At 43.0% G+C, this 25713-nt stretch overlaps 2 non-coding genes across 2 annotated transcripts; one reads left to right on the forward strand and one right to left on the reverse strand.

Annotated features, from left to right (window-relative positions):
- The first annotated feature begins 11080 nt into the window (after nucleotides 1-11080).
- On the forward strand, nucleotides 11081-11153 carry Trnas-uga (transfer RNA serine (anticodon UGA)). The gene has a single exon. It is a non-coding gene; the product is annotated as a tRNA-Ser (tRNA).
- Nucleotides 11154-18980: 7827 nt separating this feature from the next.
- On the reverse strand, nucleotides 18981-19087 carry LOC144254028 (U6 spliceosomal RNA). Its single transcript, XR_013343403.1, has one exon. It is a non-coding gene; the product is annotated as a U6 spliceosomal RNA (small nuclear RNA).
- Between the last annotated feature and the right edge of the window lie 6626 nt (nucleotides 19088-25713).

Raw genomic sequence — 25713 nt, forward strand, 5'->3', positions numbered from 1 at the left:
CCCTGGACTAGAGGTATAGCTGAGTGATAGAGTACTTGCTTAGCTTGTGTGAGACTGTTCAATTCCCACTATGGGGGTGGGGTGCAGGAAAAGAACAACAACAACATTGATCAGGACTGGTATCAGAGGACTGATCTGTTAGGAACCATTTATTAAAAATCACAGCCAGGCACGGTGACACTCAGGAGGCTAAGTCAGGAGCATCACAGATCATAGATTTGAGGCCAGTCTTGGCAATTTAGCAAGACCCTGTGTCTAATTTTAAAAAAGAAAGAAAAGCAGGTGGCCTAGCTTCCTTAGGCTTCTTGAAGTCCTCTGCCTATGAGATGAGGGTAGGAGGACCTTTGCTGTGGTTTGAATATGGAGAGTGTACCCCTCACTCCTGCCCCAAGGTCTGCATGTCAAAGGCTTGGCCCCCAGGGTGACACTATTGGGACACCTCCTTTAGGAGATAGGGTATTATGGGAGGTCCTTAGTCACTAGGAGGAGGGGTGCCCTCAAAGGTAATTGTGAGACTCCACTGGTCCTCAGTCTGTCCCTACTTTTTAGCTTGCTCATGAGAAGCAATTTGTTCCTCCCATGTCATTTGGCACTCTCACCAGAGGCCCAAAGCAGTGGGGCTGCCCAGTCTTGAACTGAAACTTCCAGAGCCATGAGCCAAAATAAACCTTTATTCTTTTATGGTATTTTGTTGTAGTAATACAAAGCTAATAAAATCCTTATGATAGTATTGATCGAGGTCTACAGCCTCTGCTTTCCTAACCTTTGACTAACCACAGCACTATGGGACCCTCTCAAATGCTGCAGGAAGATGGGAGCCTGGACATTGTATGTGTGTGTGTGTGTTGCTCAGGATTGAACCCAAGGCCTTGTGTATGTGAGGCACGCACTCTACCAACTGAGCTATATCCCCAACCCCAGCGTGGACATTTTCTAGAGAATACAGACTTCATAAGTTGCTGGAACCCCACAGGTTCTTACTGTAAACTGGGAAAAGGCCTGGAATTAATACTTGAAAATAACATCTTTGGAAATATCTTAGAAAATTAGAATTTTGTTCTGTTTGCTGATTTGTTAATGGGGAAACAGGAATATCTGCAGAGGGCTTGGTAAGCCCCATATTAAATACGAATTCATTTGCAGGCTGGGGATGTGGTTCAGTGGTAGAGAGCTTGCCTAGCATTGTAAGATTCTGGGTTTGAGCCCCACCCCACATACAATATATTTAGCAATTTGGCACTATGTAACAAAATGGGTTGTTATTTATTTATACTCGTGATTGAATCCAGAGGCACTTTACCACTGAGTTACATCCCCAGCCCTTTTTATTTTTTGAGAAAGGATCTCACAAAATTGCTTATTAGTGCCTGGCTAAGCTGTTGAAGCTGGTCTTGAACTTGCAAATCTCCTGTATCAGGAGTCGCTGTGATTACAGACATACGCCACCATCCCCAGCTCTGGATCAGTAATTTAACAATGATTGTTTTTTTTCTCACTTGAGACAAGTAACTGCTGGCCATATTTCTAGTGTGCACATTTGCTCCTCAACTTATAATGGGGTTACATCCCAGTAAACCCATGAGCAGTTGAAAATATCTTTAGTCCAAAATGTATTTAAGACACCTAATCTACAGAGTATAATGGCTCAGCAACACAAAACAGACTGATTGTCCCTGATTTACTAACACACTACTTAAAATATTTCAACTTGTCCAGGCGCAGTGGTGCACACATGTAATCCCACCAGTTCAGGAGGCTGAGGCAGGAGAATCTCGAGTTCAAAGTCGGCCTCAGCAAAAGTGAGACACTAAGCAACTCAGTGAGACTCTGTCTCTAAATAAAATACAAAATAGGGACGGGAATGGGGATGTGGCTCAGTGGTCTAATGCCCCTGAGTTCAGTCCCCAGTACCAAAAAAAAAAAAAATCTTTTCAATTTTATGAAGGTGTAGGCTGCCATTTATTTATTTATTTGTTTACTTGAATAAAGCTGAAGGAGCTAAAGATCAGTGATCGAGTGCTTGCCTAGTATATACAAGGCCCTGGGTTCCCTGTCCCGTACTTGTGGGAAATAAAAAGCTGACTTCTTATGCATGAAACCTTGGGTTTCATCCCCAGCCAAGCATTGCAAGGGAAAAGATGTAAAAAAATGACAATGGTGGCATATACCTGTAATCCCAGTGGCTGGGTGGAGGAGCAGGGAGGCTAAGGCAGGAGGATTACAAGTTCAAGGCCAGCCTCAGCAATTTAGCAAGGCCCCGAACAACTGATACCTTGTCTCTAAATATAAAAAGGGCTGGGGATATGGCTCTGGTTCAGCACACTCAGGGTACAAAAAAAAATGAGAATGACTTGGCTTAAAATAATATTTTATTGCTTTTCACTTTCAGTACAATGATCATTAAATTATATGTGCTGGGCTGGGGATGTGGCTCAAGTGGTAGCACCTCGCCTGGCATGCATGCGGCCCGGGTTCGATCCTCAGCACCACATACAAACAAAGATGTTGTCCGCCGAAAACTAAAAAAAAATAAATATTAAAATTTCTCTCTCTCTCTCTCTTTAAAAAAAAAATTATATGTGCTATTCAGTACTTTTTTGTTTGTTTTTTGCAGTACTGGGTGTGTGCATACACGCAGGAGCTTATATACATTACTAGAAACTAGACCTGCAGCTACCTATGTACACTCATCTCAAGTGAGAGGAAAAACAGTCATTGTTTAAATTACTGGTCCTGCTTGCCAGCAAGTGCTCACTAAGCTAAGTCCCTAGGCTTGAATTTGGGATCCTCCTGCCTCAACATCCTGAGTAGCTGAGATTACAGGCAAGTGGCTGGCAATAAAAAAGGTTTTGTCTTGTGACTGGGGAAGAGATGTCTCCAACAAAGGTTCCAAGGAGTCCCAAAGAGAAAGGAGAACTTGACTTGGGAACCAACAGGTTCCTTGCCTTCAGTATCAAAAGAATTTTAGTACTTGCCAGTCAGAGGGATAGTTTTATTTAGGAAAGCAGATACATATTCAAGGGAGAAAAGGTAATCTCAAGAGAAAGGTGCGGGCTGGGGATGTGGCTCAAGCGGTAGCGCGCTTGTCTGGCTTGCGTGCGGCCCGGGTTCGATCCTCAGCACCACAAACAAAGATGTTGTGTCCGCTGAGAACTAAAATATAAATATTAAAAAATTCTTTCTCTCTCTCTCAAAAAAAAAAAAAAAAAAAAGAGAGAGAAAAAGGTGCTTTTAAGGGTAAAGCAAGGAATACATATTCAAGGGACAATGCAGGCCATCTCCAGAGTGAAAGACGTGATATGGGGGTTCCTGGCTCCTCCTTTTAAAGGAAACTTGGTGAGGCGGTTTGGAACGTTTATAGGAATGGTATCAGTTCGGTGATTTCTTTTTAGTTTTTTGGGGCACTCAACCACTGAGCCACATCCCTAGTCCTATTTTGTATTTTAGGAGAGACAGGGATTCATGAGTTGCTTAGTGCCTTGCTAAACTGCTGAGGATGGCTTGGAACTTGAGATCCTCCTGCCTTCACCTTCACCTCCAGAGCCACTGGGATTACAGGCATGTGCCACTGCCCCTGGCTAGTTCAGTGATTTCAAGACAGGTTCTGGTCTGGTCAATTCTCAGGATCCTCAGGCTAATGTGGTCTTCATTATCTGATCAACAAATAGCTAGCCCTGAGCTGGGCATGGTCACACATGCCTGTAATCCCAATAACGCAGGAGGCTGAGGCAGGAGGATCCTAAGGTAGGAGGCCACCCTCAGCAGTTTAGTGAGACCCTGTCTCATAATAAAAGTCAAAAAAAGGTTGGGGGTGTAACTCAGTGGTAAAGCACCCCTGGCTGGGCTCAATCCCCAGTACCAAAAAAATATGAGACTGGCTTAGGGAGTGACATGCCTGGAAAAATATGTGGAACTTCAGAATTAAAATCTTTTTCCTGCCAGGGCATGGTGAGGCATGCCTGTAATCCAGCTACTGGGAAGGCTGAGGCATACAGTACAGATGAGTTCATTTATCCCTCCTGCTGCCTACAGCAGGACCTGTTCAGCTCAGTCTATACATTTATTTCATGTCAGCATTACTCTTTCAGTCTGTCTCATCCTTTTGAAGCCATCAGGAAACAGATGACTAGTATCAGGAACATTGGACCCATACCATTTAGCTTTTTTTTTTTTTTTTTTTCCTAAGCTGGATTCTCACTATTGCTCAGACTGGCCAGGAAGTCCTGGGCTCAAGCAATCCTCCTGCCTCAGCCTCCTGAGCAGCTGGAACTAACTACAGACAATCACTACCATGTATGCCCTGTTTGGCTTCAAATCTTAATTCTTTCACTGAGACCAGACCAGTTGTTCTTGTATGTTTGTTTGTTTGTACCAGGAATGTTTATGACTGAGCTACATCCCCAGCCCTTTTTTATTTTTTATTTTGAGACAGTCTCCCTAAATTTTGTGAGAGCCTCACAAAATTGCTGAGGCTGGCTTTGAACTTGTGATCCTCCTGCCTCAACCTCCTGAGACACTGGGATTACAGGTATGCTCCACCATGACTGGCTTTCTGGGACAAGTTTGTGGTAGAACAGTTTCTTTGAGCCTGCTTTTTGTTCTTTCTCTTTTTTGTCACAGCTGTGACTCCTGCCTAGGGTTCCTACAGGGGCATCTTCAAGTTCTCTCCATGGTAACTGCTCCACCCTCCCTATTCAGCTTCTAATAATCCCTTTGCTACACCCCATGTGTTCCCCAAACTGGATTCTCTGCCATCTCCCAAAAGGAGTCACCATTTCAGAGCAGCTTCAGTCTGCTCTGGTGGCTTGAATTTTCTCCCTTGCAGTTTCACTGAGTCCATACCCCACTCATCTCATACTGCCTCTCCATGGCTCTAACTTCTGCCAAATAAAGTCCTCTGGTGTGCCAGCTCTTCCTTTCACGCATGCTTACTGAGGGCCAGTGAGAATTTTTTGTTGTTGTTGCTGAGACCCTTAGTAATTTGGCAAATCAGGGAGCACAATCTATGTTCCATCGTTCATGACACATTCTTTGTCAACTGCCTCCCTCCTGGATTCCGAATCCAGGCTGTGCATTATACAGTGTGTGGATTGTTCTAGATGAACAATAAAGGCTGCTGCACAGAATTTCTGGTGGTGTTTCCTTTCTAAGGTGGAGATGGCCTATTAACATAACCCCCAGGTTCACAGGGCCTCAGCACCCTTGACCCTCTGAGCCTTATGGAGAGTTAAATAGCAGCCCAGGATGGGTGGGTTAGTTACTGGTCAAACTCAGCTGGCCCAGCCTAAAGTAAATAAACCCTTGCACAAAGCCAGCAATTTACACATTCATCTTCCCTTTCTCTCTAGGAAGGACAGGGGCGAATTGCTAGCTCTGGGGTGGGAGTGGGGCTGCCACGGGAGGAGGCAGCGAAGTTCATTAGCCCCCTCATTTGGGGCAAAGAGAATCCGTGTGGTGACAAACAATTGTCCTGGAGGATTTAGGGGGATTTGGCCAAGTGTCCCTGTGGGCCCCCAGCCTCCTCCTAATCCCGTCCACATTTCAGACTACTTAGGATCGCATTAAATGTCAAAGCCGGCGTTTAGGGAAATATCTACATTTCGTATGCATCGCCCGGGTCAAAAGAAAAGCTGAAACGAACCTTCCAGCATTTGGCGCGAGAGGCGCTCTGTGTGGTCCGGAGTGTGAATGGGAGGAGGGGGGCGGTGCCCCCGCGGCCTCGGGGCCTAGGAATGCGGGCCTTTCACATGTCGAAAATGCAAATGCTTTGTTCCAGCCTCGGCCTCCCGGAGGCGCAAAGGCGCCTGGCCGGATTGTCACAGCTGCATTTGCATGTGAGTGGCCCCTTGTCCCCTTCCCCACCCCCACCTCTCCCCTCCCCCAGCCCAGCTTTGCTGGAGATTTCTGGGACACAAGAAAAGGCCTCCTGCAAATGTCCTCTGCCATCACTTAATCCCCAATAAAGCCACAGGTAGCTTGCTCTCTGAATTCTCCCGAGGCACCAGGCAGGTGAATGCTGTTACTCCATAATTAAGGTGTTGACACTTTGAATTCTTTTAAGTGAAACAACTTATGATTATTCCATCGAGGAAGATCAAGGCGTAAGATGAACCACCCCCATTTATATTCTCGAGGCAAGTACCGTGCTTTTGGTAGGATACGACCGGGACCTCCAAACCAAGCAATCCAGGGTTCAACCTCAGAGCGGGCATCGGAGAGACGCAGGGCCGCGGCAAAGGGAGGAGCGCGTATCATGCACATTTTTATTGAAAAAGACACAACCCAAAGGGTCAAGGGGGCGTCTATGGCCCCGCCACAAGGCACCTTAAACGCAAATGCTTGGCTGACAAGTGGTGGTCCTGGCGGCCGCACAGCGTCGCGCGTGGACCTGGGACTCAGAGCGCCACCTACCGGTGGCACGGTGAGCTCAGGGATCCCTGCGAAAGCCCGGAAACGCAGTCAAGCCCGGGGCCCCGTCCCTACAACCAGGCTCCACAGCGACCGGCTTGGAAACCTGCCCCACGCCCGTGACAGCGCTCCGCACGCCGTCTTTTCCTGGAGCTGAGCCGCCGATACCCAGGTCCCGAAGACGCCGGCCAGAAAAGCAGAATCCTGCTCCACAAATACTCTGTTCCCTCCAGTGATTGCGGTGTTTATTTTATTACTTGCATTTATTTGCATTTTATTCATTTTCTTTTTTTTAATTTCGTTTTATTTATTTTACTTTAATTATTTCGTTTTAGTTTTATTTCACTTTGTTATTTATTTTATCCCATTTTATTAAATTTCTCTTACTGATTCACTTCATTTGAGTTTTTATTTTTCCATTATTTATAATTTTGCTTTCTCCTTTAGTTAATTTGTTTCACTAATTATACCTTATTTTACTTTATTTGTGGGTGATAGAAAATGTAACAAATTTTTTCATCTTATTTGGGGTTTGTGTATTTTTCTGCCTCTGAGTTTTAAGAAATGGCAAAAGTAATGTCAGCTATTTATCCATGGCGTTTGTCTCATCTCTACAATTAAATCTGAAGCATGAAGGGGTTGTGACTCAGTGGGAGAGTGATCGCCTTGCATATGCGAGGCCCTGGGTTCGATCCTCAGCACCAGATAAAAGTAAATTAATAAAAACAGGATATTTTGTTCAACTACAACCGGAAAATAAATATTAAAAAAAAAAAAAAAATTGAGGGCTGGGGATGTGGCTCAAGCGGTAGCGCGCTCGCCTGGCATGCGTGCGGCCTGGGTTCGATCCTCAGCACCACATACCAACAAAGATGTTGTGTCCGCCGAGAACTAAAAAATAAATATTAAAAATTCTCTCTCTCTCTCTCTCTCTCACTCTCTCTCCTCTCTCACTCTCTCTTAAAAAAAAAAAAAATTGAAGCATGAAGCAGCCAAATGTCAAGAACAAAGTATCATTAGGTCATCACCGGGCCAGAGAACTATTAGTTAACTGAATATCTTTATTACGTATTTCTCCAATTGACACAATGTAAATAATAATAATAATAAGTTAGGTCAATCCGGTTTTTTTAATTTTTTTTTTTCCTTTGGTAGTTGTAGATGGACAGAATGCCTTTATTTGTTTATTTTTTGTGTGGTGATAAGGATCCAACCCTGGGCTTCACACATGCTAGGCAAGCACTCTGCCACTGAGCTACAGCCCCAGCCTAGATCAATCAGATTTTTAAAACTCATCCAGTGTGTCCTGGGCAAGACATATTGCCCAATATACAGGATAGAAGTCTCGAGGGGGCCTTGGGGCTGGGTCTCAGCGGTAGCACACTTGCCTGGCATGTGTGAGCCACTGGGTTTGATCCTCGATTCTCAGCATCATGTAGTAATAAATAAAAGTCTATCAACAACTAAATTTTTTTTTTTTTTTTTTTAAGAATTAGTCAAGGGGCTGGAGATGTGGCTCAGCGGTAGCGCGCTCGCCTGGCATGCGTGCGGCCCGGGTTCGATCCTCAGCACCACATACCAACAAAGATGTTGTGTCCGCCGAGAACTAAAAAATAAATATTAAAATTTCTCTCTCTCTGTCTCTCCTCTCTCACTCTCTCTTTAAAAAAAAAAAAAAAAAAAAAAAAAAAAGAATTAGTCAAGGGCTGGGGATGTGGCTCAAGCAGTAGCGCGCTCGCCTGGCATGCGTGTGGCCCGGGTTCGATCCTCAGCACCACATACAAAGATGTTGTGCCCGCCGATAACTAAAAAATAAATATTAAAAATTCTCTCTCTCTCTCTCTCTCTCTCTGTCTCTCTCTCTCCCTCTCCCTCTCTTCTCTCTCCCTCTCTCTCTCTTTGAAAAAAAAAAAAAAAAAAGAATTAGTCAAGAGGGGACCATAGAACCATAGATAGGGTCTTAGCCTCTAGAACTCCAAGTCACAGGTGGGGTGTAGCTCAGTGATAAGCACTTGCCTAGCATGTATTGAGGCCCTGGGTTCAATCCCCAGCACAGCAAAAACAAAGCAAAACAAAAAAACACCTAAGGACGAAGACAAGAACCCAAGGATTTGGGTCCTCCCTTTCAGGGAAGAGGTGTCATTTCAGGGGCAATGAAAGAAGACAAGAGGCTGCTACTAGGGCATATTCCAGATAAATAAGACCAAGAAAGATCTGTCAAGCTGCAAAGTCTGGTGCTGCAGGGAGTTGTCTGCAATTTGAAGTAGACAAGAGGGTCATTTATCAGGGAAGTCCCAGACCCTATGGTTCTGTGGGTTCCATGGGAGGGCCAAACAGTCATCCCTAAGAAATACCAAGTACAGCCAGGCTCTGTGGACTGTAAAACCCAGACCCTGGAGGTTGAGGCAGGAAGATCTCAAGTTTCAACTGGCCTCAGCAATTATGCAAGACCCTGTCTCAAAAAAAAAAAAAAAAAAAAAACCGGCTAGGAATATAAAGACCAAGGGCAGCAGCTTGGTTTGGTAGGTATTATGTGTCCTTTGGGAAGATGATTCGCTATTTACCACCAGTTTTGTAGCATAGTACTTTTGTACCAAAAAAGCACTATGAATTGCACATCTAAATTTTCACCTTACCTCCCACACTTTTTTTTTTTTTTTTGGTATGGGAATTCAACTCAGGGGCACTCGACCACTGAGCCACATCCCCAGCCCTATTTTTATATTTTATTTAGAGACAGGGTCTCACTAAGTTGCTTTGCACCTCGCCCTTGCTGAGGCTGGCTTTAAACTCTGGATCCTCCTGTCTCACCCTCCAGATCTGCTGGGATTACAGGCATGTGCCACCACACCCAGCTCCCACACTTTTTATTTGAAAACTATGGCATATATAGAAAAGATTCAAAAGTTGCTTAATGAGGGCTGGGATATAGCTCAGTTGGTGGTGCGCTTGCTTGCCCTGGGTTCAAACCCCAGCAACACACACACACACACACACACACACACACACACACAAAAAAAAAGTTGCCTAATGAACCTCTTTGTACCCTAGATCAAATTAACACTCTTTTGAGTTCCAGCAATTGACTCTTCCAACATTGAATTTAGCATAACTTAACTTATTCTTTCTGTCTTGTAAACAAATACACCTGTATCTTTTTTTTTTTTTTTTTTTTTGGTGGTACTAGACATTGAATCCAGGGGCACTGTACTGCTGGGCTACATTCTCAGACCTTTTTTTTAGTTTTTTGTTTGGAGACACTGTCTTGCTTAAGGCTGGCCTCAAATTTGGGATCTTCTTACCTCAAAATAAATTGTGGACACCAACTAAATTCCTTGCCCTGTATCTCTAAGACCAAGTCTGTTCTTTCTTTCTTTCTTTCTTTCTTTCTTTCTTAAAATATTTTTTATTTGTTAATGGACCTTTATTTATATGTGGTGTTGAGGATCGAACCCAGTGCCTCACACACATGCTAGGCAAGTGCTCTACCACTGAGCCACAACCCCAGCCCTCCATTTTGTTTATTTATTTTTATGTGGTGCTGAGGATCCAATCCAGCTCACACATGTGAGGCAAGTGCTCTGCCACTGAGCTCAGCCCCAGCCCTTAACTTGCTTTTGATCTTTACTCCAAGCCAGAGCCTTAGAGAAGTTTCTTCCACCTAAACTTTTTGATTACTTCTGGATCCCTGCTTGCATTTTTTACAGAGAGGAGTCCACCGTTTTCATTCACAAGGCCCCTCCCTGCAGCTGAAGGACCCCTCCTAGAAACCATCACTGGGGTGGTTTTTTCAATAGTGATAAAATATACTTTTATTTACTTTGTTGAGTCAGAGGGTTGTAAAAGAAATTATTGCTAAAATAGATATCAGGCATACATAAAGGTGCTTTAGAAGTCCAGTTATCTTGGAGTTTATTTACACTAAAAGAGAAAAGTTAAAATGTTTTCATGTGGTACATCAATGCATACTTGGTTCTTTCTTCCTTCCTTTCTTTCCTCTCTTTCTCTCTTTTCTTTACTTCTTTCTTTCTAGTGTAACTCCCATCATCTATCTTTTGGAATGACTGCATGAAAAACTTGGAAGACCGTCTCTCTGGATTTTACTGGGGAAAAGAACTCATACACACACACACACACACACACACACACATATATATATATATATATATATTTTTTTTTTCCTTTCTGTTCTAGGGTACACCATGCTAGGCAAGAGCTCTACCTATGAGCCACATCTTCATTTCCAACTTCTTATTTAAAAGAGGGCCCTGGGCTGGGATGTCATTCAGTGGTAGAGCTCTTGACTAGGATGCACAAGGCCCTGGGTCCCAGGTTCAATCCCCAGTATCAAAGTATCACAAAAATAAAATAAATAATAAAAGAATGCACTTTGCACATGCCTGGGTGAGTCCCATTCAATTTATGTGTTAGCATTTAGATTAAAAGCAAGTTTCCAGATGGGTGTCTTGGTGCACACCTGAAATCCTAGCAATTTGGGGAGACTGAGGCAGGAGAATCCCAAGTTTGAGACCAGTCTAAGCAAATCAGCAATTTAGCAAGACCTTAAATAACTAAAAATAAAAAGGACTGGGAATATTGTTCAGTGGTGGAGTGCCCCTGAGTTCAATCCCCAATAACACACACATACACAGAAAGAGGACCCCTTTGGCCTGGGGATATAGCTCAGTTGGTAGAGTGCTTGCCTTGAATGCACAAGGCCCTGGGTTCAATCCCCAGCACCACCAAAAAAGAAAGAAAGAAAAGAAAGGGTGGCACAGGCCAATAATCCCAGCTATTTGGGAGACTGAGGCAAGAAGGTGGAAAGATCCAGGTCAGTCTTGGCACTTTAGTGGGACCCTGTCTCTGAATAAATTAAAAGAGCTGGGGGTAGCATAGGCTTTGCATACATGAAGCTTTAGGTTCCATCCCCAGCCCTGCCAAAAAAAAAAAAAAAAAAAAAAAAATTCCTTCTTGTCCCTGGACCTGTGACTCATGCTGCTGTGCCAAGAACCTTGCTAAGGGGGAGGGCCAAGATCTGGGAAATGATTGCTCAAGAAGGGCTGGGCTGGCCACAGGGCCCAGTGATGACACTGTCCAGGCGTGATTCTCCATGCAGGTTCCCATCATTCAAACTGGTACAAGAAATGTTTCCTAAAATATAAGAAATACAATTTTTCAGACAAAAGAAGAACTGTTTCAGTGAATTTTTTGGAGTTCTACTTTGTTTTCTTTTGTTTGTTTGTTTGTTTTCTAATTTGTTTGTGATGGCTTCCAAGAAGGTAAAAAACACACAGGCTGTAGGGGTCCAATTCTGAGATTCCTAGTTTCACTACCTCCTGTATGATGTAGGCCAAGTCGCTTTACCTCTCTGTGTAAAGTTTCCTGGTTTGTAAAATGAAATTATAATACTATATACTTCTACCTCATACGCCTGTTATAAAGCTTAAGTGAGGCTGTATTTGTAAAGCTCTATAATCTCTCTTTCCTGGCACCTTGTAAGTACTAGATCAGTGAATGATAAATTCACTGATCAATGCTTTGCAGAGATCCTGAATCCAGCCCCTCTCCTCCATTTTGGAAAGGAAATAGGATGAATCAATGGGAAAGTCTCAGGCTTTTAGAATTAGGTATGCCTGGATTCAAATCTTAGCTATGACCCTTCCTGGCTAGGTAACCGAGAAGGCTGCTTGGCCTCTCCCATTTGTAAAATGAAGGTAATGCTCATTTTGCAGGGCAGAGGGACAGAGAAGGCTTCGGTCATCTGGACTCCAAGGTGAATGGCCTCCAACACAGGAATGGTTTCCTGCGTTTTCAATTTCTCCCTGTGAAAATCTAGCCCTCTAGAGATGGTAGAGGCTTTAGGTATAAGAAATAGGCGGGAAGGGACTTCCCTTGGTCTGCTCCTGGACTGTAGCCCTACAAATTTATAGGTCGGTTTTTGGTGGGGGGATGCGTTCCAGGGACTGAACTCAGGGGCACTCAACCCCTGAGCCACATCCCCAGCCCTATTTTGTATTATATGTAGAGATAGGGTCTCCCTGAGTTGCTTAACGCCTCGCTAAGTTGCTGAGGCTGGTTTTGAACTCTTCATCCTCTGGCCTTAGCCTCTGGAGCTGCTGTGATTATAGGTGTGCACCACCATGCCTGGTCTCTGGGTCTTTTTTTTTTTTTTTTCCCACTATGTGGATATTTAGTGGTAGGTGGACACAATACCTTTATTTTATTTCTTTATGTGGTGCTGAGGATCAAACTTGGTGCCTCACGTGTGCTAATGGAGCACTCAACCCCAATTCCCCTTTAGGTCTTTTCTTGCAGGTAAAAAAAGAAAGAAAAAAGAGGAGAGAAGAAAAAAAAGGAAGAAAGGGGTGGGGGAGGGAGGAAGAGAGGAAAGAGAGACTTTAGAAGAACAGTGTGAAACGCACTGAAAACCTCAATGGAGACCTCATGGATCAGGAATCTGAAGTTCTGCGTGGTCAGCAGCCCCTCAGAGGCCACAGATATGGAGCAACTATTGGCTAAACCAGCATTTCTAGAATAATCTCCATTCCACTTGAAGTCTGACGTTTTATACAACTCTGCGTATGGGTTACTCTATCTACTGTTTACTTAAATCTAGGCTAGGCTGATCATAGAAACAGGATTCTGGGAAGAAATATATTTGGTGGTCCCTCGTTCACTGACTCATTCAATAAAATGCATAGAACAAAAGGATTCAAGGCCCCTGGGAACCTAAGACAGCAAAAAACAAAAATAAGGAGCTGAGGGTGCAGCTGAATGGTAGGGCTCTTACCTAGCAAGCAAGAGGCCCCGGTTCAATCCCCAGCACCTCACAAAACAAAGAAAAAGTACAATGACTTTCCGATTTGAAGAATTTTAACCAGGTAGAGTTTTCAAGAATTTCAACTTTTTTTTTTTTTTTTTTTTTGTACTGGGCATTGAACTCAGGGGCACTAAGCCATATCCCCAACCCTATTTTGTATTTTATTTAGAGACAGGGTCTCACTGTGTGGCTTAGTGCCTCGCTGTTGCTGAGACTGGTTTTGAACCCAAGATCTTCCTGCCTCAGCTTCCCGAGATGCTGGGATCACAGGTGTGTGCCACTGCGCCTGGCTCAATTAAAATTTTTAATAAACATCAAGTACTTTGTTGATTGATTGTTTTCAGTACTGGGGATCGTACCCAGGGCCTCATGTATGTTAGGCAGGCACTCTACCACAGAGCTATAGCTCTAGCCCCTGTTATTGTTTTTAATGAGAATGAAGTTCAGAAAGCTTCATGCAGAACAAATGGGAAAAAATGGAGTTAATAGGGGGTGACTTGGGCCATCAGGAAATATTCTTTTTTGGTGGTGGGGGGGGTTTACTGGGGATTAAACCACTTAACCACTGAGCCACATCCCCAGCTCCTTTTTTATATTTTATTTAGAGATAGGAATTCTCTGAGTTGCTTAGGGCCTCACTAAGTAGCTGAAGCTGTCTTTGAACTTGAGATTCTTCTGCCTCAGCCTCCTGAGCTAGGATTATGGTAGGATTTCAGGCATGGGCCACTGTGCCTGGCATAGGGAAGTATTTCTTTTTTTAAACAAGTTTTATTTAAAGAATAGTAACACAGACTTCTCCACAGAGAAGGGGGGGGGGTCCAGAGATGGGTGCCTATGGGAGGGGGTGAATCTCTCGTCCTTTTTTTTTTTTTAACACAATGCCTTTATTTTTATGTGGTGCTGAGGATCGAACCTGGGTCCCGCCTGTGCTAGGCGAGCCCTCTACCGCTGAGCAACAATCCCAGCCCGGGGAAGTATTCTTGAATTCACTGAATCATAGGAAGAAAGAATAACCCAATTTGAAAGTGAGAGTAGATGGAGCCACGGAAAGGTGAAGTGGTAGTTTTCTTAGATCATTCAGGTTTTACTTTGCAGAGAAGGAAAAAATACTTTTTTGGAATTTTTTGTTTGTTTGGTCGGTTGTTTTTTTTTCTTGTACATGCTAGGCAAGCATTGTACTATTGGCTATATCTCCAGCCCTTTTTATTTTCTTTTTACTTTGACACAGGGTCTCACTAAGTTGCCCAGGCTGGTCTCAAACTTGCAAAACTCCTGCCTCAGCCTCCCAAATTGTTGAGATGACAGGCCTGTGTCAATGTGCCCTACATAAAAGAGGCTTTTCTCATTATGATCCAAAATAAAGGTGACTTTAAGGTGTTGTATGTAGAAATGGATTTCCCACCTTTAAAAATCCTACTCTGGCTGGATGCAGTGGCACCCTCCTATAATCCCAGAGACTCTGGAGGCTGAGGCAGGAGGATCGAAAATTTTGAGGCCAGCCTTAGCAATTTAGTGATTTCCCTGTTTCAAAATGAAACATAAAAAGGGCTGGGGTGTAGCTCAGTGGTAGAGTTCCCCTGGGCTCAAGCCCCAGTACCAAAAATAAAGAAAGAAAAAGAAGAATCCTACTGTGTTTGGGAAAGGCCTTAATTAGGTGGAGCAGCCCTAACTCCACCTGCACAGTCAGTGTTTCTCTTTTTAGAGAGTGATCCTGCCGAATTAAAATTCAATTAATCCAACTTTAAGGGCAAGAAAAACTATTTGTGAAAAATCATTAAACAGCACATAAAACCCTTTGAGGAACAGTGACTCCCAGGAGAGGTACAGCCTGGCTTTTGTTAAGGTACTTTGGGCCCAATGAGTTAACTTTTTTAAGGAATTTTAACAAGATAGTGGTCAAAGTGGAATTTGTTCTTGCAGTTTATTTAAGGTTTTACAAGGTCCTGCAAAGAGTCCCTCCCCTAAGTCTGGAGGAGAAGAGAGTTTGGCCAGGAGGACGACATGGTGAGAGGTAGAAGGCCTTTTGCAAACCTGTAGGGAAAACAATTGGCTTGGAGGCTTCATGAATGTCAGGTTCCTGAAGGACAAAGGAGGCCTGGGGAACTGTGGCTACCTGGAGACCTCAGGGACTGGACAAGGGACTGAGCTTGTGATCCTAGGCTGCACACGGCAATTGAAAAACAAATCTGGGGCTGGGGATGTGGCTCAAGCTGCAGCGCCCTTGCCTGGCATGCGTGCGGCCCGGGTTCCATCCTCAGCACCACATACCAACAAAGATGTTGTGTCAGCCGAGAACTAAAAACTAAAAATTCAAACAAAAAAAAAAAATAAGAAAAAAAAATCTGCCCAGAGAGGACATTACTGGGGCCACTAGTGAAATGTGAAGGCAGCCTGTGGATTAGATAATAGTATTGTATCAACATTAAATTTCCTGATTTGATAACTATACTTTGGCTGTAAAGGATAATGTTCATGGTCTTAGGAAATGCAGGAGGAAGTGATTAGGGCATCATATCCACAACTTTATTCCCAAATGGTTTAGAAAAAAAAAAAATGTGCGCGTGTGTGTGTGTGTCTGTGTGTGTGTGTGTAATAGATATGCACACATACACGCATGTCTAATACATCTATATCATGAGCATGTGATATTGACATCTTATGTGTGTGTATATATAATAATATGTACATGTACATCAATGTGTGGGGAAAGGAGAGGGAGTGATCAGGTAAAATGTTAATGTTTGGGTATTGTAGGTAAAAGGTATATGGGAGTTCTTTGTCCTTAGCCTGGAATCCCAGCAATTCTGGAGGCTGGGGCTGGAGGATCAGGAGTTCAAGGTCAGCCTGGACAACTTAGTTAAACCCTGTCTCAAAATAAAAAGGGATGGGGATGTAGCTTAGTGGGAGAACACCCCTGGGTTCAACCCCCAGTATCAAAAAGGTGAAGGAAGGAAAGAGTGGCAGATAGGGAAATTACAATTCATTTCTGAGCTTTTGTTGGTTTCATCCTGCCCAGTAATGTACTAAGATAGGTGCTAACAGACTGCACAAGAAGTCTAAGTCATTCCAAGAGAGGCTTGTAACCAAACTGAGAAGACCTAAGGGATTTGCTTGCAATAATTAAAAACTTGTGGTGATCCACATATCCAGTACCAGCGTTCATATTATTGAAAACCTCCAGCTACTGCATGGGAGGCACACTTCTGTAATCCCAGAGACTCAGGAGGCCAAGACAGGAGGATTGCAAGTTCGAGGATAGCCTCAGCAATTTAGTGAAATCCTAAGCAACTCAGTGAGACCCTGTCTCTAAATAAAATATAAAAAAGGGCTGGCGGGCTGGGGATACAGCTCAGTTGGTAGAGTGCTTGCCTTGCATGCACAATGCCCTGGGTTCAATCCCCAGCACCACAAACACACACACACACACAAAAAAAAAAAAAAAAAAGAGAGAGAGAGACAGAGAGAGAGAGACAGAGAGAGGGAGAAGGCTGAGGATGTGGCTCATAGGCTGAGTGCCCCTGGGTTGAATCCCCAGTACAGGGGAGGTGAGTGGGTGAAAATTAGTGTAAGTATCCACAGGAACAGTGATGGCAATATGAATGTGGGAGTGTAATTCTCAGACTAAGGAGGGAAGCTGTCAGAAATGACTTAGTTTCCAGAAGATGTGAGGCTTGAAGCAGGTGTTTCGCTTTTGTGGTAATGGGGATCCAACCCAGGGGCCTCAAGCATGGTAGGCAAGTGAGCCACACCACCAGTCTTGAAGTGTTTTTTTGTTTTTGTTTTCAGAACTAGGAATACAACCCAGGGGCCCTTTACCACAAAGAGGTGTATCCCCAACCCTTTTATTATTATTATTATTTTTATTTCTTTTTTAGTTATCAGCGGACACAACATCTTTGTTGGTATGTGGTGCTGAGGATCGAACCTGGGCTGCACGCATGGCAGGCGAGCACGCTACCGCTTGAGCCACATCCCCAGCCCCTATTATTATTTTTTTTGGGGGGGAGTACTGGGGTTGGAACTCAGGGGTGCTTAAACACTGAGCCACATCCTCAACTCTTTTTGTTATTTTGAGACAGGTTCTCTATAAATTGCTTAGGGCCTTGCTAAATTGCTGAGCCTGGCTTCAAACTTGCAAATATCCTGTCTTAGCCTCCTGAGCCGCTGGGATTATGGTTGTGAGCCACCATGCCATGCTTGAAGTAGGTTTTGAAGGCTGAGTAGAAACCAAAGGAGGGAGTTGTGAGCAGTGGAAGAGGAGACAGTCTGCAAAATCACAGAGGGAGGAGACAGTATGCAATTACCAAGTAACTTTTTAGCAAAAACATATTGGGCAAAAAGGGTGCTGAAATACATCAGGCAGGAGGCAGGACAGGTGAGTCTTTGCTGAAAGGCTTGGAGGAGGCTAGGGTTTCTGAGATGGGACCTGGGGAAGGAGATTGGCAGGGATATGGGGAAAGCCATGTGTTGCAGATAGAGAGCTGGAATGTAGGGAACAAAGCACAGAGGTCAGGAATGAGCAAATCCCAAGGTGAGGGGCTGGTAAACAGCCTGGAGCCTGAGAGTCTGCACAGGTGGAATTGTGCAAGGGGTTTGCCTCTCACCTGAGCCTGCATGCTCCCACATCAGGGCTCAGCTAGAGTCCCAAGGGCAGGGTCAGTCAAGGAAAATACCCCAGGATATGGAGAAAAGGGAGCCCCTTTACACTGTGGGAGGGAATACAAATTTGTACTGTCATTATTGAACACATTATAGTGGCTCCTTAAAAAATTAAAAATAGATCTATCAGGGCTGGGGATGTGGCTCAATCGGTAGCGCGCTTGCAGCCCGGGTTCCATCCTCAGCACCACATACAAACAAAGATGTTGCGTCCACAGAAAACTAAAAAATAAATATTAAAATCCTCTCTTTCTCTTTCTCTCTCTCTCTCTCTACTACTTCTCTCTCTTAAAAAAAAAATAGATCTATCATATCTAGTAATCCTACTTCAGGTATATATATAAAATATATATCCAAAGGAAATCAGTATGTGAGGCTGTTCCTACACTCCCATGTTCATTGTGATATTATCTGTAATAGCCAAAATATGCCATCATCCTAAATATCTCTTTTTTTTTTTTTTTTAAAGAGAGAGAGAGAGAGAGAGAATTTTTAATATTTATTTTTTTTTTTAGTTTTCGGCGGACACAACATCTTTGTTGGTATGTGGTGCTGAGGATCGAACCCGGGCCGCACGCATGCCAGGCGAGCGCGCGCTACCTCTTGAGCCACATTCCCAGCCCCCTAAATATCTCTTGACAGATGAATGACTAAAGAATATATAACATACACACACACAAAGAACGGACTATTCCTCAGCTTTTCAAAGGGAAGGGAATGCTGTCATTTGTGATAGAGTGGATAAAACTGAAGGACATTAGGCTTAGTGAAAAATGTCAGACACAGGTTGAGTTTACATCCCAGAGACTCAGGAAGCTGAGGCAGGAGGATCACAAGTTTCATGCAACTTAGTGAGGCCCTAAGCAACTTAGTAAGTCTCAAAATTAAAAGGGCTGGGGATGTGGCTTAGTGCTAAAGGCCTCTGGGTTCAATTCAATTCCCAGTACCAAAAAAAAAAAAAAAAAAGAAAAGAGAAAAGAAAGAGAGAGGAGAGAGAAGTATGCCAGGTACAAAAAGATAAACATTGAATGATCTCCAAAATTGAATTAACAGAAGCAGAGAGTAGACTTATAATTGCAAAAGATGTTGGTCAGTTAATATTATTATTATTTTAAATATGCTTGTCATCCTTGCACAGGGGACATGCTAATCTCCTTTATATGGTTCCAATCTTAGTATATGTGCTGCCTAAGTGAGCACAGTCACTTATTATATAACTGTTTAGTGAGGCAGGAAAGGGGCTGGAGATGTGGCTGAAGCAGTAGCGCGCTCGCCTGGCATGCGTGTGACCCGGGTTCGATCCTCAGCACCACATACAAACAAAGACGTTGTGCCTGATGAAAACTACAAAAGAATAAATATTTTAAAAAAAATCTCTCTCTCTCTAGTTAGGCAGGAACAAAAAGTTTTGGCAAGGGCTGGGGTTGTGGCTCAGCGGTACAGCACTTGCGAAGCCCTGGGTGGATCCTCAGCACCACATAAAAGAAATAAATAAATAAAATAAAAGTATTATGTCCCGACTACAACTTATAAATAAATACCTTTTTAAAAAGTTTTGGAGCTTTAATGTACAACATGGTGACTATATGTAGGCAAGTGTTCTTTCCTTGAGCCAAAAAGTTTTACTTTTTTTTTTTTTTCTTGCAGGGCTAGGGATCAGCACAGGGCTTCCTAGTTGGTTTTTATTTATTTATTTATTTTTGTTTCCTGTTTAAACAGAGTCTTCTAAATTGCTGAGACTGTCCTCGAACTTTGGTCTTCCCTGTAGCTTGGATTACAGGTCTGTGCTACTACACCCAGCTACTTTTTCTTTCCTTAGTGCTGGAGATTAAACCCAGGGCCTTGTGCATGCTACGCAAATCCTCTACCACTGCACCTTATCACTAATTGACTAAAGTTCACACTGCTTCCTCTACTTGAAATTTGCTGAGAGTAGGTCTTAAATATTCTCACTGGGAAAAAACTAAGTATGTGAAATGGTGGATCTTATCCATTAGCTTGATTTGCAAATCGTTTCACAATGTATAGATAAAGTAAAATGTCATACTGTAACTTGGTGCAGTGGCACACATCTGTAATCCCAGCTTCTGGGGAGGCTGAGGCAGGAGGATCATTTGAACCCAAGAGTTTGAGGCCAGCCTGGGCACAAAGCAAGATCACATCTAAGGGATGAGATGTAACTCAGTGGTAGAGCATTTCCCTAGCATTCATAACGCCCAGGAATGGATCCCCAGTATTTCTGTCCCCTTCAAAAAAAATGGTTTTAGCAGAGTGTGGTGGCACTCAGGCTGAGGCAGGAGAATCAAAAGCCTGAAGCCAGCCTGGGCAATTTAGGGACACTCTCTCAAAATAAACACAAAACAGAGCTCAGTAGTAGATTGCCCCTGAGTTCAACTCCCAGTACCCTACCTACCACACACACACACACACACATACACACACACATTTTTATAGTACTTGGGATTGAACCCAGAGTTTTGTGAATGCTAGGCAAGTGTTCTTTCAGTGAGCTACGTCCCAACCATTTGTAAAAATTTTACTTATTTATTGTTTTGTTTTGTGGTGCAGGGTATTAAACCCAGGACCTTTGGGTTCTAGGCAAGCTCTCTACCACTGACCTACATCCCCAGCCTTAAATTTTCTTTTTTTTTTTTTTTTTAATATTTTTTAAGTGTAGATGGACACAACACAATGCCTTTATTTATTTAAATTTTATTTTCATTAATTACTTGGAATTGAACCCAGAGGTACTTCACCACGGAGCTACATCCCCAGTCCTTTTTATTTTATTTTATTTATTTATTTTTTGAGATAGGGTCTTGCTAAATTGCTGAGGTTGGCCTTGAACTTGAGATCCTGCTACCTCAGTCTTCCAACTCTTGAATTATAGGCATGTGCCACCATGACCAGCTAAATATATACTTTTTTTTTTTTTTTTTTTTTTTTGTACCAGGATTGAACCCAGTGGCATTCTACCACTAAGCAACATCCCCAGCTCTTTTTTGTATTTTATTTAGAGATGATGTGGCTGAGTTGCTTAGGGCCTCACCACATTGCTGAGGCTGACTTTGAACTCACAATCCTCCTGCCTCAGCCTCCTGAGCTGAGAGGATTAGGGTTGTGCACCACTGGACCTGGCTACAATTTTTATTTACCAATTATACCTCAATAAGGCTGGAAAAAAATTTTTTTAATTAGTTAGGTGCTAAGAATTAGCTCAGTGATAAAGGCCTTGCATTTGATACCTAGCACTACACACAACTACTGCCCCTCACCCCTTAATTATATATCACAAGCAAACAATAGCAACAACAACAAACTCATTTTTTTTTTTTTTTAAGCAAAAGCTCTGAACAAAACCCTCATCAGAGAAAAGCTATGATTTGCAAATTAACACAGGAAAGGAAGCTCCACAGCTTTGGATTTTTAATGCGATGCAAATTAAAACACAATGAGATACTACCACACATCTGCTGGAATGACTAAAAGAAAAAAACAAAACTGAGAATATAAATTGGAGGGCCTATGTGCAAAGCAGAATTGTCATGCATTGCTTAAAGTGTAAAACCCTATGTGCACTATTCAAAACTATTTGACAGGGGCTGGGGTGGTGACTCTGCCTTAGAGCCCTTGCCTAGCTGGTGCAAGGCACTGAGTTTGATACTCTGCACCACATAAAAATAAATAAGCCAGGCATGGTGGCTCCAGAGGCTGGGGCAGGGGGATCCCGAGTTCAAAGCCAGCCTCAGCAAAAGGGAAGCACTAAGCAACTCAGTGAGACCCTGTCTCTAAATAAAATACAAAATAGGGCTGGGGATGGGGCTCAGTGGCCAAGTGCCTCTAAGTTCAATCCCTGGTACCAAAAATAAGTAAATAAATAAATAAAAGTAGATAAAGAAATAAAATAAACGTATTGAGGGCTAGGGATATAGCTCAGTGCGTATAGTGCTTGCCTTGCATGCATAAAACCCTGGGTTCAAACCCCAGCACCACACACACACACACACACACACACACACACACAAAGGGTATTGTGTCCAACTATAACTAAAAAAAAAAAAAATTTTAAATTTTTATTTAAAAAAATTCATTGGGCAGGGGCTGGGAGCACAGCTGAGTGATAGACCACTTGTCCTGCATATGAGGCGATCTGAGTCCCATTCCCAACATCTCTTTTTTTTGTTTTTAATATTTATTTATTTATTTTTTAGTTTTTGGCAGACACAACATCTTTGTTGGTATGTGGTGCCGAGGATCGAACCTGGGCCCCACGCATGCCAGGCGAGCAGGCTACCACTTGAGCCACATCCCCAGCCCCTCATTCCCAACATCTCAAAACAAACCAGCCAGCCAGGCTTGGTGGCACATGTCTGCAATCCCAGTGATTCCAGAGGCTGGGGCAAGAGGAACTTAAATTCAAAGTTAGCCTCAGCACCATAGAAAGACCCTGTCTTTAAAAATAAATAAATAAAATAAAATAAAAACGGGAGGTAGCTCAGCAGCAAAGCACACCTGGGTTCAATCCCCAGTACCAAAAGAGCAGCAGCAACAACAAACAAATATAAAGCACTTGGCAGTTTCTTGGAAAGTTAACATTCACCTACCTTATGATCCTGCCTCTCTTCTCTTAGGTTTTTGTTTTGTTTTGTTTTGTTTTGTTTTAAAGAGAGAGAGAGAGAGAGAGAGAGAGAGAGAGAGAGAGAGAGAGAGAGAGAGAATTTTAATATTTATTTTTTAGTTCTCCGTGGACACAACATCTTTGTATGTGGTGCTGAGGATCGAACCCGAACGCATGCCAGGCAAGCGCGCTACCGTTTGAGCCACATCCCCAGCCCTCTCTTAGGTATTTTACTTGTATATAAATAATAGCAACTTTTTATTTATAATAGACAAAAATTTAAAAACGACCCAATGTCCATCAACTAGGGAATGGATAAATAAATTATGGCATCCACACAATGGAATATTACTCATAATTACTCATTTTTGTCTAATAAAAAGAGATAAATCACTGATCCACACAAAAGTATAGTTTGGCATCAATGTAATTATCCTGAGTGAAAGTGGGACCCCCCCCCCAGCCCCAATTGCAAATTGTATGAAAGAGCATGGATCATGTAACAGAAAGATGATCAGTGGGTGCTCAGGAAGGTGTGGAATGGAGGACCTCATACTTTTGGGGGTGATGAATATTTCCATTCTTTTGGTTGTGGTCATTGCTTCATTAGAGTATCCATGTATCAAGATTTATCAAGCTGAGTGTGATGGTGTTTCTCTGTAATCCCAGCTACTATGGAAGGTGAGACAAGAAGATCACAAGTTCAAGGTCAGCCTGAGCAACTTGTCTCAAAATAAAAAATATAAAAGGCTGGGAGTGTAACACAATGGTAGAGCATCCCTGGGTTCAATTCTCAGCATACACACAAACAAAACAAAACGAAACAAAAAAATTGTTATCAAATTGTGTACCTTAAATGTATGTAGTTTTGGGGGCTGAGGTTGTAGCTCAGTGGTAGAGTGCTTGCCTAGCACATATGAGGCACTTGGTTCCATCCTCAGCACCACATAAAACAAACAAAATAAAGATAAAGGTATTGTGTCCATCTACAACTAAAAAATATTCTTTAAAAATGGATGTAGTTTCTCTGTTGTATGTCAATAATCCCTCCATGAAGCTATTTATTAAAAAAAGAAAGAAACTTAGGGACATTAGTTATTATAGTGTATCAGGTAGGCTGGAGAGGAGGGGTGTTCCGTTATCTATTGCTATGTAGCAAATGGCTCCAAAATTTAGTGGCTTAAAACAACAATCTATTTTATTATATTTTGAGGTTTTGCAGACTAGGGATTCAGACTACTGGGCTGGGCTATACTCGGGTTGGGATGTTCTGAGATGGCTTTACTTACCTTGGTGTGGACAAGCTAGCAAGCTGGACTCTGGGCCTTCTCCTGTGGTCTGTCTTGAAGGGAAATCCCACTTACATGGGAGCTAAGACTGTAAGAGAACAAGGTGGAAGCTGCCAGTTCTCCCTAATGATTGGGCTGGGAACTAACATAGCATTACTTCTGCCATACTTTCTTGGTCAAAGTGGTCACAGGCCAGTCCAGATGTTAGGGAAGGGACAAAGAACTCAAATTCCAATGAGAGCCCCAGGAGCCTGGAAAAAGCTGCGTGGGAGTGGCCAGGCAGAAGCTATAAGAGGTCCTGAGCAATTGGTCCGGTGTGTGTTGGCAGTGGGTGTATGTTGGCAGTAGGCAGGGTTTATGTAGAAAAGTGACACTGGGAAAAATGTTGGGGCAGATCAGAGAAATCCTAGGCAGATTGGATTAAGCAACTTGAGCCAGCTTTTCTAGGCAAGAGGGAGCCCTTGCATGTGGGGACAGGTGGAAAGAGGGAGGAAAAGAGGCTGAGATAGGGATGAATACAGGACGTAGTTTTTCAGCTGCAATATCAGAGAACGCTTGGAGTAAGGCATTAACAGCATGTAATTGATTTATACACACAAGGTTTTGGTTGTGGGGATTGAATGCAGGGGCACTCTATGACTGAGCTACATCCCTAGCTCTTTTGGTATACTGTGATGTTGGCTTTTTTTTTTTTTTTTTTTGTACCAGAGTGATTAAACCCAGGGGGGCTCTACCACTGAGCCACATTTCCAGCCAGCCATTTTTTATTTTTTTAATTTTGAGACGGGGTCTCACTAAATTGCTCAGGGCCTCTCAAAGTTGCTGAGGCTGTTCCTGAACTTGTGATCTTCCTGCCTCAGTTTCCCAAGTCACTAGAATTACAGGTGTTCAGAACTAACTGAATCTGTCCTGATTTATAAAGACTGAGATCTTAGCTTGAACCATAGGAGCTGGGAGTGACAGGGGCAAGACTAAAACTTTCTCTCTTGGAGTAGAGGAAGGATGTGATCCCAGGAGTGGCCCAGCAGAGTGTAGGGATTTGGCAATGACAGACCTAAGGTTAAATAGGCAGGCAGTTTGTGAATCCCTCTGCTGAATACCAATGATTTTTAAAAAAAGTGTGTGGCTGGGATGTAGCTTAGTGGTAGAGGGCTTGCCTAGTGTGAGTGAGGCCCTGAGTTTAATCCCCAGCACCACCCCCTAACCAAAAAAAATTTTACTGTAAGCCCAGCAACTCTGGAGGCTGAGGCAGGAGGATTCCAAGTTCAAACCAGACTCAGCCAGCAACTTAGTGAGGTTCAAAGGAACTCAGTGAGATCCTGTCTCAAAATAAAGAATTAAAAAAGGGATGGGGATGTGGCACAATGGTTAAGTATCCTTGGGTTCAACCCCAACATACCCTCCCTGCCCTGCCAAAAAATAGTGGATATAGTGGATATTTATTAAGTGCTTTTTTGGGGAAAAGGGGGGATATTTATTGGCACTACATTTTACGTTTAGGAACTCACTTAACCCTGATAGCTACTTACTTATATCATCCCTGTTAAATAGATGGAAAATCTGGGGCCAGAAATGTTAAGTACCTTGCCCCCAAATCACACAGTAAAGATTAGTGGAGCTGGGATCAGAGTTCCAAATTATTATTATTTTTGGTGTATGTGTGTGTGTATGTGTGTGATGCTGGGGATTGAACCCACAGCCTTGTACATGCCAGGCAAGCACTCTACCAACAGAACTATATCCCCAGCCCCCCCAAATTATTTTTGACTAGAAATGCTTGATATTTACTTTTAATCTTTTATATGCGCAATCAAGTTTCCTTAGTGTAGTTTATTTTATTTATTTTTTTTTAATTTTTTTTAAAGAGAGAGTGAGAGAGGAGAGAGAGAGAGAGAGAGAGAGAGAGAGAGAGAGAGAGA

This window comes from Urocitellus parryii, chromosome 3 (assembly GCF_045843805.1).
Source record: "Urocitellus parryii isolate mUroPar1 chromosome 3, mUroPar1.hap1, whole genome shotgun sequence".
NCBI classification, from domain to species: domain Eukaryota; kingdom Metazoa; phylum Chordata; class Mammalia; order Rodentia; family Sciuridae; genus Urocitellus; species Urocitellus parryii.